At 40.1% G+C, this 13139-nt stretch overlaps 1 protein-coding gene across 1 annotated transcript in view; it reads left to right on the top strand.

Annotated features, from left to right (window-relative positions):
- Positions 1–13139, top strand: part of LOC118557151 (NACHT, LRR and PYD domains-containing protein 12-like) — a gene marked incomplete at its 3' end in the record, with an annotated part of 105124 nt that overhangs the window by 86880 nt on the left and 5105 nt on the right. The gene's annotated exons all lie outside the window — the stretch shown is intronic.

The following is a 13139-nucleotide window of genomic DNA, read 5'->3' on the forward strand; positions in this document are numbered from 1 at the left end:
TTGTCTAGATTTCTGTCCATTATCTGCTAAAAAGTTCATGGAAATATAAGTTTATTGACATTATTCATTATTCAAAAAACTGCAATTTTGACACTGTACAATATTTACTGTTTCTGTCCTAGAATGTAAAATATTTACACACACATTTAACAATCTATACAGCAATATATCATATATCTGCAATGTACATAACACCCAGGACCGTACACTGTACCTCTTAATGTTTATACAGTATATATTTTTTATAATCTGACATTTTGATATTTCTGCACTGGTTGGAGCTGGCTTTGATCTCATTGTACATGTGTAGAACATGTTGTACAATGATGATAAAAAGTATTCTGATTCTGATATATTATTCATCTACAGACAACCATATGTTACCACAATGCAGAGTAGCTGAAGGCAACTGCCTGGGCCCCCGCCAGTAATGGGACCCACTGGTTGCCCAGCCATTTAACAGTACTCCTGAATTATCTATGTATGTGTGCAATAAAATAATTAAGATTTACAATCAAAAGATTAACAAAAATGTAACATAATGCTTCATCAACTTCTGCTCCCCTTTCCATTTACTAAAATGGACTATTCCATTTCTGCACATAAAAGATCCCAGAAGTAGAGTGTGCTGATTGAGCGAGCAGCAGAAGAGATCTGAACAGAGAAAGATGAAGCAGAGCTATCAAAGCAGAGCTGGAAGCTGAAAAAGGGAGAGAAAAGAAAAAGCTGCTGTTCTACCAAAATGACCTGAAGCCCTGGATGTTTTCTAAACAGCCCCGGATATCATTAAGGAAGATATTTAGATACTTGTTAAAAAGATGCATTAAGCCCCAAAATGACATTTGTCGATTACGGCTTTGAACTAAAACCCCACTTCCCACATCCTTCCTATTTTGGGTTAAAGCTCAGACTAGCTGGGGTTCTAAAGACCTCTGAATCTAACGAGTATTACCCTGTTTAGAATTCCTGTGAGACCTTTTCAGCTAGATAAGTAGGACACGACTGATCTACTAACCACCTCCGTCCTAGGGCCACACCCTTCTTCAGTGGACAGGTCAGGCAACCTAGTAGCCTGAAGCCACCTGTACCCCGACCACTGCCCTAGTTAACGGTGGCTCCTACTTCTATAAATCGGCATTTGTTACACGATCAGTATTTTTTTAAAGACTCAAAAGTCCCTATGGGTGTTGTTTTAAAGTGTGGGCTACAGGTAACTTTTTAAGACCTCCGAAATATTTCTAGAACCATGCACCATGACTGTTTTACAATCATAGAAGAACTCAGAAAAACGTTGACCCAATAAGAGAATGTCCACAACTTCTAATAAAATTTCATATGCCTCTTTAATTAGTATACTTTAGCATACTAATTAAAGAACTGACATCTCCTGGGAGCAACTCGCATCTTCTGAACTTCTAGGATCTTCTCATCAACCAGGTCAAAACCACAGCAGTTCTTCTTGACAGGATTTGCAGATTGTTGGCCCTGAAGTGTGGAAAAACACGAAAAATAGATAATCGGACTCAGTCTCTGCGGTTCTCAGAGACAAGGGCACCATGTTCTTCCTTTGGCTCAACGATCGTCCTTCCGTCTTGGGTCTTCTTTTCTTCTGCTCCGTGCTGCGTGTCTTCTGAGATGAGGAACTGAGCAACGAGTACACAAATTATCTTTCCTTTACCTGGTGAAAGAACCGCTGGGAGGTTGCAGCGCTTCACACCCTCCCTCTGCATCGAACAGCATCACCTCTCTCATCTCCGTTTGACCATGACCCTAGGCAGCGAGTTCCTCTTTTGTCGGTTGAGCTTGAGGTCTAGTTCCCTTTTTCCGACCATTGCAAGGGCCCTTCGACCTTTGTACCCCACTCACCAGTGTGGGTTGAATCGAAGGTCTGGTTCCTCTTCTACTATAGATGGACAACATCCTTCTCGCTGAATATGATAATTCTATTTTCTACTCATCCTGTCTGCGCTAAGACACTTATTGCTTCATTTATTTAATACATAAGTACTTGATCCACACCACCGATTTTAGAAAGAGAAAAACAATCAGTCAATCGTATAATTCAATACTGAAAACACAATCAGTTAAAACATACAATTACAGAGCTCTCTATGTTGCTTTCTTATGTTGTCACACTTCTTATCTGATTTGGTGTTAAATACTGACATGGTTATTATAGTGGATGATTTTAACATCCATGTTGACACTGAATGTGATAACCTTAGTGTAGCCTTTGAAACTATCCTAGATTCAATTGGTTTTGCTCAAAATGTGCATAAACCGACGCACTCTCGGCTCCATACTTTAGACCTTGTGCTGACATATGGCATTGATTGGTAAGAATTAACAGTAGTCTCTCACAACCCTGTCCTGTCTGATCATTTTTTTAATAACATTTGAGTTTAATCTAACTGAGTTCTCCACCCCCAAAAGAGGGTTCCATTATAGTAGATCTTTATCGGATAATGCTGTAACAAAACTTAAAGAGTCTGTCCCCTTTTTAATATCCTCAGTATTGCAGAAATGCCCTGTAGATGGCAGCAATGCTGTTTCTTCCCATTCACAAATCGATACCTTTGCTAACAGTGTGACTTCCTCATTGCGTTCTGCATTAGACAATGTAGCTCCCTTGAGAAAGAAGCTGTTAATTCACAGGAAGCTGGCTCCCTGGTTTAATTCAGAGCTACGTTCCTTGAAGCACAATGTTAGGAAATTGGAGAGAAAATGGCGCTCTACACACCAAGAGGAATCCTACCTAATCTGGAGGGACAGTCTATTGTTGTATAACAAGACCCTTTGCGGAGTTAGAGCAGCATATTTTTCAACATTAATTGAAGAGAATAAAAATATCCTAGATTTCTCTTTAGTATAGTTGCCAAACTTACCCAGAGCCACAGCTCTGTTGATCCATCCATTCCCTTAGCTCTTAGTAGTAACGATTTTATGGGATTCTTCATAAATAAAATCGATGTCATTAAAAATAAAATAATTGGCATCCTCCCAAACATGATTATCTCGTCCTCAGTAAGTGAGGCAGCATTGGAGGAATCTTTAGAACCTGCAAAGTGTTTGAACTGTTTAGAAGCAGTAGAGCTTTCTGAGCTATCTAAAACTTTAGCTTCATCTAAACCTTCTACCTGTATGTTAGACCCAATCCCAACCAAGTTGTTTAAGGAGATATTCCCTTTGATCAGTGGCCCTATTTTGGACATGATTAATCTATCCTTAGTAAATGGATATGTACCACAGGTTTTTAAAGTAGCTGTTATTAAACCTTTACTTAAGAAACCATCTCTTGATCAAGATGAGTTAGTAAACTACAGACCTATATCTAATCTTCTTTTCTTATCTAAAATTCTTGAGAAAGTAGTTGCTAATCAACTTTGTGAACATTTACATAGTAACCTACTTGAGGAGTTTCAGTCAGGCTTCAGAGCTCATCACAGCACTGAAACGGCTCTGGTGAAGGTCACTAATGATATTCTCATGGCCTCAGATAATGGACTTGTGTCTGTACTTGTCCTGTTAGATCTCAGTGCTGCATTTGATACAGTTGATCACAATATTCTCCTACAAAGACTTGAGCATACTGTAGGGATTAAGGGAAAAGCATTAGGCTGGTTTAAATCTTATCTGTCGGACAGATTCCAATTTGTCCATGTTAATGATAAATCTTCTTCAAACTCTGGGGTCCCTTGTGGAGTACCACAGGGTTCAGTCCTTGGACCACTTCTCTTTACTATTAAATATGCTTCCAATTGGCAAAATAATCAGACAGCATGGGATTAATTTCCACTGTTATGCTGATGACACTCAGTTGTATTTGTCCATAAATCCTGATGAATCAAATCAATTACTTCGACTGCAGTCATGTCTTGATGACATCAAAAGCTGGATGACTTTAAATTTTCTGCATCTAAATTCTGACAAGACCGAAGTTGTAATCTTTGGGCCAGAGTCCTCAAAAAAAAACTTCTTAACCAATCACTTAATCTGGGTGGCATTAACTTGGCCTCTGGTAATAAAGTAAAAAATCTTGGTGTTGTTTTCGACCAAGATATGTCATTTAAATCCCATATTAAACAGGTTTCCAAAGTTTCCTTTTTTCACCTCCGGAATATCGCCAAAATTAGAGACATTCTGTCCAGAAGCGATGCTGAAAAACTAGTCCATGAATTTGTTACTTCAAGGCTGGACTATTGTAATTCTTTACTATCAGGAAGTCCACAAAATGCAGTTCAAAGTCTTCAGCTGATCCAAAATGCTGCAGCAAGAGTTCTGATGAAAATCAACAAGCGGGATCATATTTCTCCAAGTTTAGCTTCCCTTCATTGGCTTCCTGTTAAATCAAGAATAGAATTTAAAATCCTTCTTCTAACATATAAAGCCCTTAATAATCAAGCTCCATCATATATCAGAGCTCTGATTACCCCGTATGTTCCTAATAGAGCACTTCGCTCTCAGACTGCAGGTGGTTCCTAGAGTCTCTAAAAGTAGAATGGGAGGCAGATCCTTTAGCTATCAGGCTCCTCTCCTGTGGAACCAACTCCCAGTTTTGGTCCGTGAGGCAGACACCCTGTCTACTTTTAAGGCTAATCTTAAAACTTTCCTTTTTGACAAAGCTTATACCTAGAGTGGCTCATGTTACCCTGAGCTACCTTTATAGTTTTGCTGCTATAGGCTTAGGCTACTGGAGGACATCAGGATCTAATTTTCTCACTCTATAGAGTTCTACTGTTCTTCAATTATGCATTGTGTGTCGTCATTTCCGCTTTAACTTTCTGTTCTCTCTCTTTTTTCTTCATAGTAGGCACACCTGGTCTGGCGTTGTGTTAACTGTGACATCACCCAGAGAAGACGGCTCACCCGCTATTATCATCTAATGTAGAAGAGATTACTGGATCAATGTGTGCTTCTGTGCTTTTTTGTCTCTCTTGTTGTGTCTCTGCTCTGTCTTCTGTAAGTCCCAGTCGGTCGAGGCAGATGACCGTTCATACTGAGCCCGGTTCTGCCGGAGGTTTTCCTTCCCGTTAATGGGGAGTTTTTCTTCCCACTGTCGCTTCATGCTTGCTCAGTATGAGGGATTGCTGCAAAGTCATGGACAATGCAGACTACTGTCCCTGTGACTCTACGCTTCTCCAGGAGTGAATGCTTCTTGTCGGGACTTTGATGCAATCAACTGGTTCCCTTATATAGGACATCTCTGACCAATTTGTGTAATCTGACCCAATCTGTATAATATGATTGAACTTGACTTTGTAAAGTGCCTTGAGATGACATGTTTCATGAATTGGCGCTATATAAATAAAATTGAATTGAATTGAAATGTTTTTCTTATATAAAAAGATTAAAGTTATAGTTCATTCCTTTCTTCAATGAGGGGAGATAGAGGGATATTTTAACCACTTTAGCTCCCCTCCTTGAAGGAGCAGAAAGCCACGCCTCCTATACAGAGCAGCAGCGTTGCTGAATGTGGAGCATCACCCATTTAGTATTGAGCTCAATGGAGCACATGGTCGTTTATTGGCAGCTCCCTCCAGACCAGGATGCTAATCTGTTATTCAGTGCTGTACTCTCACGTCTCTAATTCTTTAGTTGTAGGGGCCAGTGGAGGGACTACAGGAAGATGTTGCTCTACTGTCAAGTTCTCAGTGTTGCAGAATGGAACTTGTAGCAGCCCTACAGAACCTTTAACACTCAGGGCAGACCTGGAGGCAGGTCCCTTTACAGAAGTTTGACTGGGGCACCAAAACAATAAAGTCCACCACAGGCACAAACCACTGCTTTATTCTTTATCTCACCTTCAATTATTGAGTCCATCACTGAGATTGAAGCTATCTAATCACCAGAACCATGGTTCTTCTGGGACCACCTGTTCATCTTTGGTATTTCAGGTCCAGTTTGAGGAAAGCTTAAAGCCAGAGCTTTCTGCAGAGTTTGTGTCTGTTTGCTGAGTTTTTGTGGGAGTTGAAGTACTTCCAAAAACAGTAACTTATTAAAACTATAAAAATGTATACTCCACCTCTCCATAACACGAATTAATCTAAAAGCAGCACTCTTCCTTTTTGGTGTCCCCAGTCAAACAGAAAGAATAGAGCTGAACTTCTGAATGAACATTGGACTCAAGGAAAAGGGATGCAAGCAGTGACAGACTGGACGGTCTGGCATTTGGGCAGATGCCAGAAGGGCCGCGGGCCCTCGTGGGCCGTTTGGGCCGCCCAATCACGAGGCGGCATGATCGTCGGGTGTGCGCAGCCCCTTTCACCCTGTTCATTGTAGGCCTACATTATCTCTCGGCCTACTAATAAGCCAAATGCCTCTTGGTTCAGTTTTTATGCATATAAAAGTTAGAGTTTTACACCAATGGGGCTACAAACTTGCATGTTATTTCCGTGCATGTGAAGTTATATCTGTGTGTTGCGGGCACGTGCGCGCGCGTACGTGCGCGGCCCCATGTGGGCCGCTGGTTGGTGAAAATGCCAGGGCCGTTTTTTAATCCCAGTCCGTCACTGGATGCAAGTAAAGTTTGACTTTCCTCCCTAAATAACTCCTCCAGTAGAGTGAAATCTAAGATTACTGTATTGACGTATCATTTTCTCAGATTTACCAAGTGGTTGGGTTGCTTTAACCTGCTCATTACACAGCCTTGTGTTCTGAAAGCAGCCCAGCTTACCAGAGGTTCTGCTACATGGTGCTGCCACTGAGAGACCTGATGTCACCGCCACCGTCATCATCAGCCATGGCAGCTGTTGATGGCCCTGCCATAAAAAATTCTGTTATATTTGCACATTTGGCAGCAAATGCCTGAAAAGCAAGTTGTTATTTTTATTCACACAGTTTCTCTGAGCCTCCTCACTTTTTCTCTATCTCAGCCTCCTAAACTGCGTGTAAAGGCAGTTTATTCATAATGAACCAGTTCACAACATAAAGACATGTAAAATCAGACAGATCCATCAACGTTTCCAAGGAGAACATTGGTGACTGTAAAGAAATCAACAGTATTTCTGATGAATTGTTTAATAGCAGATTTTTCTCCCTGTCTCCTCAGACTGAGTGGCTGTAACCTCTCAAAGAGAAGCTGTGAAGCTCTGTCCTCAGTTCTCAGCTCCCAGTCCTCCAGTCTCAGAGAACTGGACCTGAGTAACAACAACCTGCAGGATTCAGGAGTGAAGCTTCTCTCTGCTGGACTGGAGAGTAAAAACGGCAAACTAGAAACTCTCAGGTACAGAGTTCTCCATCCTGTTTAAGATTGTCTAGATTTCTGTCCATTATCTGCTAAAAAGTTCATGGAAATATAAGTTTATTGACATTATTCATTATTCAAAAAACTGCAATTTTGACACTGTACAATATTTACTGTTTCTGTCCTAGAATGTAAAATATTTACACACACATTTAACAATCTATACAGCAATATATCATATATCTGCAATGTACATAACACCCAGGACCGTACACTGTACCTCTTAATGTTTATACAGTATATATTTTTTATAATCTGACATTTTGATATTTCTGCACTGGTTGGAGCTGGCTTTGATCTCATTGTACATGTGTAGAACATGTTGTACAATGATGATAAAAAGTATTCTGATTCTGATATATTATTCATCTACAGACAACCATATGTTACCACAATGCAGAGTAGCTGAAGGCAACTGCCTGGGCCCCCGCCAGTAATGGGACCCACTGGTTGCCCAGCCATTTAACAGTACTCCTGAATTATCTATGTATGTGTGCAATAAAATAATTAAGATTTACAATCAAAAGATTAACAAAAATGTAACATAATGCTTCATCAACTTCTGCTCCCCTTTCCATTTACTAAAATGGACTATTCCATTTCTGCACATAAAAGATCCCAGAAGTAGAGTGTGCTGATTGAGCGAGCAGCAGAAGAGATCTGAACAGAGAAAGATGAAGCAGAGCTATCAAAGCAGAGCTGGAAGCTGAAAAAGGGAGAGAAAAGAAAAAGCTGCTGTTCTACCAAAATGACCTGAAGCCCTGGATGTTTTCTAAACAGCCCCGGATATCATTAAGGAAGATATTTAGATACTTGTTAAAAAGATGCATTAAGCCCCAAAATGACATTTGTCGATTACGGCTTTGAACTAAAACCCCACTTCCCACATCCTTCCTATTTTGGGTTAAAGCTCAGACTAGCTGGGGTTCTAAAGACCTCTGAATCTAACGAGTATTACCCTGTTTAGAATTCCTGTGAGACCTTTTCAGCTAGATAAGTAGGACACGACTGATCTACTAACCACCTCCGTCCTAGGGCCACACCCTTCTTCAGTGGACAGGTCAGGCAACCTAGTAGCCTGAAGCCACCTGTACCCCGACCACTGCCCTAGTTAACGGTGGCTCCTACTTCTATAAATCGGCATTTGTTACACGATCAGTATTTTTTTAAAGACTCAAAAGTCCCTATGGGTGTTGTTTTAAAGTGTGGGCTACAGGTAACTTTTTAAGACCTCCGAAATATTTCTAGAACCATGCACCATGACTGTTTTACAATCATAGAAGAACTCAGAAAAACGTTGACCCAATAAGAGAATGTCCACAACTTCTAATAAAATTTCATATGCCTCTTTAATTAGTATACTTTAGCATACTAATTAAAGAACTGACATCTCCTGGGAGCAACTCGCATCTTCTGAACTTCTAGGATCTTCTCATCAACCAGGTCAAAACCACAGCAGTTCTTCTTGACAGGATTTGCAGATTGTTGGCCCTGAAGTGTGGAAAAACACGAAAAATAGATAATCGGACTCAGTCTCTGCGGTTCTCAGAGACAAGGGCACCATGTTCTTCCTTTGGCTCAACGATCGTCCTTCCGTCTTGGGTCTTCTTTTCTTCTGCTCCGTGCTGCGTGTCTTCTGAGATGAGGAACTGAGCAACGAGTACACAAATTATCTTTCCTTTACCTGGTGAAAGAACCGCTGGGAGGTTGCAGCGCTTCACACCCTCCCTCTGCATCGAACAGCATCACCTCTCTCATCTCCGTTTGACCATGACCCTAGGCAGCGAGTTCCTCTTTTGTCGGTTGAGCTTGAGGTCTAGTTCCCTTTTTCCGACCATTGCAAGGGCCCTTCGACCTTTGTACCCCACTCACCAGTGTGGGTTGAATCGAAGGTCTGGTTCCTCTTCTACTATAGATGGACAACATCCTTCTCGCTGAATATGATAATTCTATTTTCTACTCATCCTGTCTGCGCTAAGACACTTATTGCTTCATTTATTTAATACATAAGTACTTGATCCACACCACCGATTTTAGAAAGAGAAAAACAATCAGTCAATCGTATAATTCAATACTGAAAACACAATCAGTTAAAACATACAATTACAGAGCTCTCTATGTTGCTTTCTTATGTTGTCACACTTCTTATCTGATTTGGTGTTAAATACTGACATGGTTATTATAGTGGATGATTTTAACATCCATGTTGACACTGAATGTGATAACCTTAGTGTAGCCTTTGAAACTATCCTAGATTCAATTGGTTTTGCTCAAAATGTGCATAAACCGACGCACTCTCGGCTCCATACTTTAGACCTTGTGCTGACATATGGCATTGATTGGTAAGAATTAACAGTAGTCTCTCACAACCCTGTCCTGTCTGATCATTTTTTTAATAACATTTGAGTTTAATCTAACTGAGTTCTCCACCCCCAAAAGAGGGTTCCATTATAGTAGATCTTTATCGGATAATGCTGTAACAAAACTTAAAGAGTCTGTCCCCTTTTTAATATCCTCAGTATTGCAGAAATGCCCTGTAGATGGCAGCAATGCTGTTTCTTCCCATTCACAAATCGATACCTTTGCTAACAGTGTGACTTCCTCATTGCGTTCTGCATTAGACAATGTAGCTCCCTTGAGAAAGAAGCTGTTAATTCACAGGAAGCTGGCTCCCTGGTTTAATTCAGAGCTACGTTCCTTGAAGCACAATGTTAGGAAATTGGAGAGAAAATGGCGCTCTACACACCAAGAGGAATCCTACCTAATCTGGAGGGACAGTCTATTGTTGTATAACAAGACCCTTTGCGGAGTTAGAGCAGCATATTTTTCAACATTAATTGAAGAGAATAAAAATATCCTAGATTTCTCTTTAGTATAGTTGCCAAACTTACCCAGAGCCACAGCTCTGTTGATCCATCCATTCCCTTAGCTCTTAGTAGTAACGATTTTATGGGATTCTTCATAAATAAAATCGATGTCATTAAAAATAAAATAATTGGCATCCTCCCAAACATGATTATCTCGTCCTCAGTAAGTGAGGCAGCATTGGAGGAATCTTTAGAACCTGCAAAGTGTTTGAACTGTTTAGAAGCAGTAGAGCTTTCTGAGCTATCTAAAACTTTAGCTTCATCTAAACCTTCTACCTGTATGTTAGACCCAATCCCAACCAAGTTGTTTAAGGAGATATTCCCTTTGATCAGTGGCCCTATTTTGGACATGATTAATCTATCCTTAGTAAATGGATATGTACCACAGGTTTTTAAAGTAGCTGTTATTAAACCTTTACTTAAGAAACCATCTCTTGATCAAGATGAGTTAGTAAACTACAGACCTATATCTAATCTTCTTTTCTTATCTAAAATTCTTGAGAAAGTAGTTGCTAATCAACTTTGTGAACATTTACATAGTAACCTACTTGAGGAGTTTCAGTCAGGCTTCAGAGCTCATCACAGCACTGAAACGGCTCTGGTGAAGGTCACTAATGATATTCTCATGGCCTCAGATAATGGACTTGTGTCTGTACTTGTCCTGTTAGATCTCAGTGCTGCATTTGATACAGTTGATCACAATATTCTCCTACAAAGACTTGAGCATACTGTAGGGATTAAGGGAAAAGCATTAGGCTGGTTTAAATCTTATCTGTCGGACAGATTCCAATTTGTCCATGTTAATGATAAATCTTCTTCAAACTCTGGGGTCCCTTGTGGAGTACCACAGGGTTCAGTCCTTGGACCACTTCTCTTTACTATTAAATATGCTTCCAATTGGCAAAATAATCAGACAGCATGGGATTAATTTCCACTGTTATGCTGATGACACTCAGTTGTATTTGTCCATAAATCCTGATGAATCAAATCAATTACTTCGACTGCAGTCATGTCTTGATGACATCAAAAGCTGGATGACTTTAAATTTTCTGCATCTAAATTCTGACAAGACCGAAGTTGTAATCTTTGGGCCAGAGTCCTCAAAAAAAAACTTCTTAACCAATCACTTAATCTGGGTGGCATTAACTTGGCCTCTGGTAATAAAGTAAAAAATCTTGGTGTTGTTTTCGACCAAGATATGTCATTTAAATCCCATATTAAACAGGTTTCCAAAGTTTCCTTTTTTCACCTCCGGAATATCGCCAAAATTAGAGACATTCTGTCCAGAAGCGATGCTGAAAAACTAGTCCATGAATTTGTTACTTCAAGGCTGGACTATTGTAATTCTTTACTATCAGGAAGTCCACAAAATGCAGTTCAAAGTCTTCAGCTGATCCAAAATGCTGCAGCAAGAGTTCTGATGAAAATCAACAAGCGGGATCATATTTCTCCAAGTTTAGCTTCCCTTCATTGGCTTCCTGTTAAATCAAGAATAGAATTTAAAATCCTTCTTCTAACATATAAAGCCCTTAATAATCAAGCTCCATCATATATCAGAGCTCTGATTACCCCGTATGTTCCTAATAGAGCACTTCGCTCTCAGACTGCAGGTGGTTCCTAGAGTCTCTAAAAGTAGAATGGGAGGCAGATCCTTTAGCTATCAGGCTCCTCTCCTGTGGAACCAACTCCCAGTTTTGGTCCGTGAGGCTGTTCATCTTTGGTATTTCAGGTCCAGTTTGAAGAAAGCTTAAAGCCAGAGCTTTCTGCAGAGTTTGTGTCTGTTTGCTGAGTTTTTGTGGGAGTTGAAGTACTTCCAAAAACAGTAACTTATTAAAACTATAAAAATGTATACTCCACCTCTCCATAACACGAATTAATCTAAAAGCAGCACTCTTCCTTTTTGGTGTCCCCAGTCAAACAGAAAGAATAGAGCTGAACTCCTGAATGAACATTGGACTCAAGGAAAAGGGATGCAAGTAAAGTTTTTCCCTAAATAACTCCTCCAGTAGAGTGAAATCTAAGATTACTGTATTGACGTATCATTTTCTCAGATTTACCAAGTGGTTGGGTTGCTTTAACCTGCTCATTACACAGCCTTGTGTTCTGAAAGCAGCCCAGCTTAGCGCAGGTTCTGCTACATGTTGCTGCCACTGAGAGACCTGATGTCACCGCCACCGTCATCATCAGCCATGGCAGCTGTTGACGGCCCTGCCATAAAAAATTCTGTTATATTTGCACATTTGGCAGCAAATGCCTGAAAAGCAAGTTGTTATTTTTATTCACACAGTTTCTCTGAGCCTCCTCACCTTTTCTCTATCTCAGCCTCCTAAACTGCGTGTAAAGGCAGTTTATTCATAATGAACCAGTTCACAACATAAAGACGTGTAAAATCAGACAGATCCATCAATGTTTCCAAGGAGAACATTGGTGACTGTAAAGAAATCAACAATATTTCTGATGAATTGTTTAATAGCAGATTTTTCTCCCTGTCTCCTCAGACTGAGTGGCTGTGACCTCTCAGAGAGAAGCTGTGAAGCTCTGTCCTCAGTTCTCAGCTCCCAGTCCTCCAGTCTCAGAGAACTGGACCTGAGTAACAACAACCTGCAGGATTCAGGAGTGAAGCTTCTCTCTGCTGGACTGGAGAGTAAAAACGGCAAACTAGAAACTCTCAGGTACAGAGTTCTCCATCCTGTTTAAGATTGTCTAGATTTCTGTCCATTATCTGCTAAAAAGTTCATGGAAATATAAGTTTATTGACATTATTCATTATTCAAAAAAAATGCAATTTTGACACTGTACAATATTTACAGTTTCTGTCCTAGTATGTAAAATATTTACACACATATTTAACGATCTATACAGCAATATATCATATATCTGCAATGTACATAACACCCAAGACCGTACACTGTACCTCTTAATGTTTATACAGTATATATTTTTTATAATCTGACATTTTGATATTTCTGCACTGGTTGGAGCTGGCTTTGATCTCATTGTACATGTGTAGAACATGTTGTACAATGATG

Source organism: Fundulus heteroclitus, chromosome 22, assembly GCF_011125445.2.
Source record: "Fundulus heteroclitus isolate FHET01 chromosome 22, MU-UCD_Fhet_4.1, whole genome shotgun sequence".
Taxonomy (NCBI): domain Eukaryota; kingdom Metazoa; phylum Chordata; class Actinopteri; order Cyprinodontiformes; family Fundulidae; genus Fundulus; species Fundulus heteroclitus.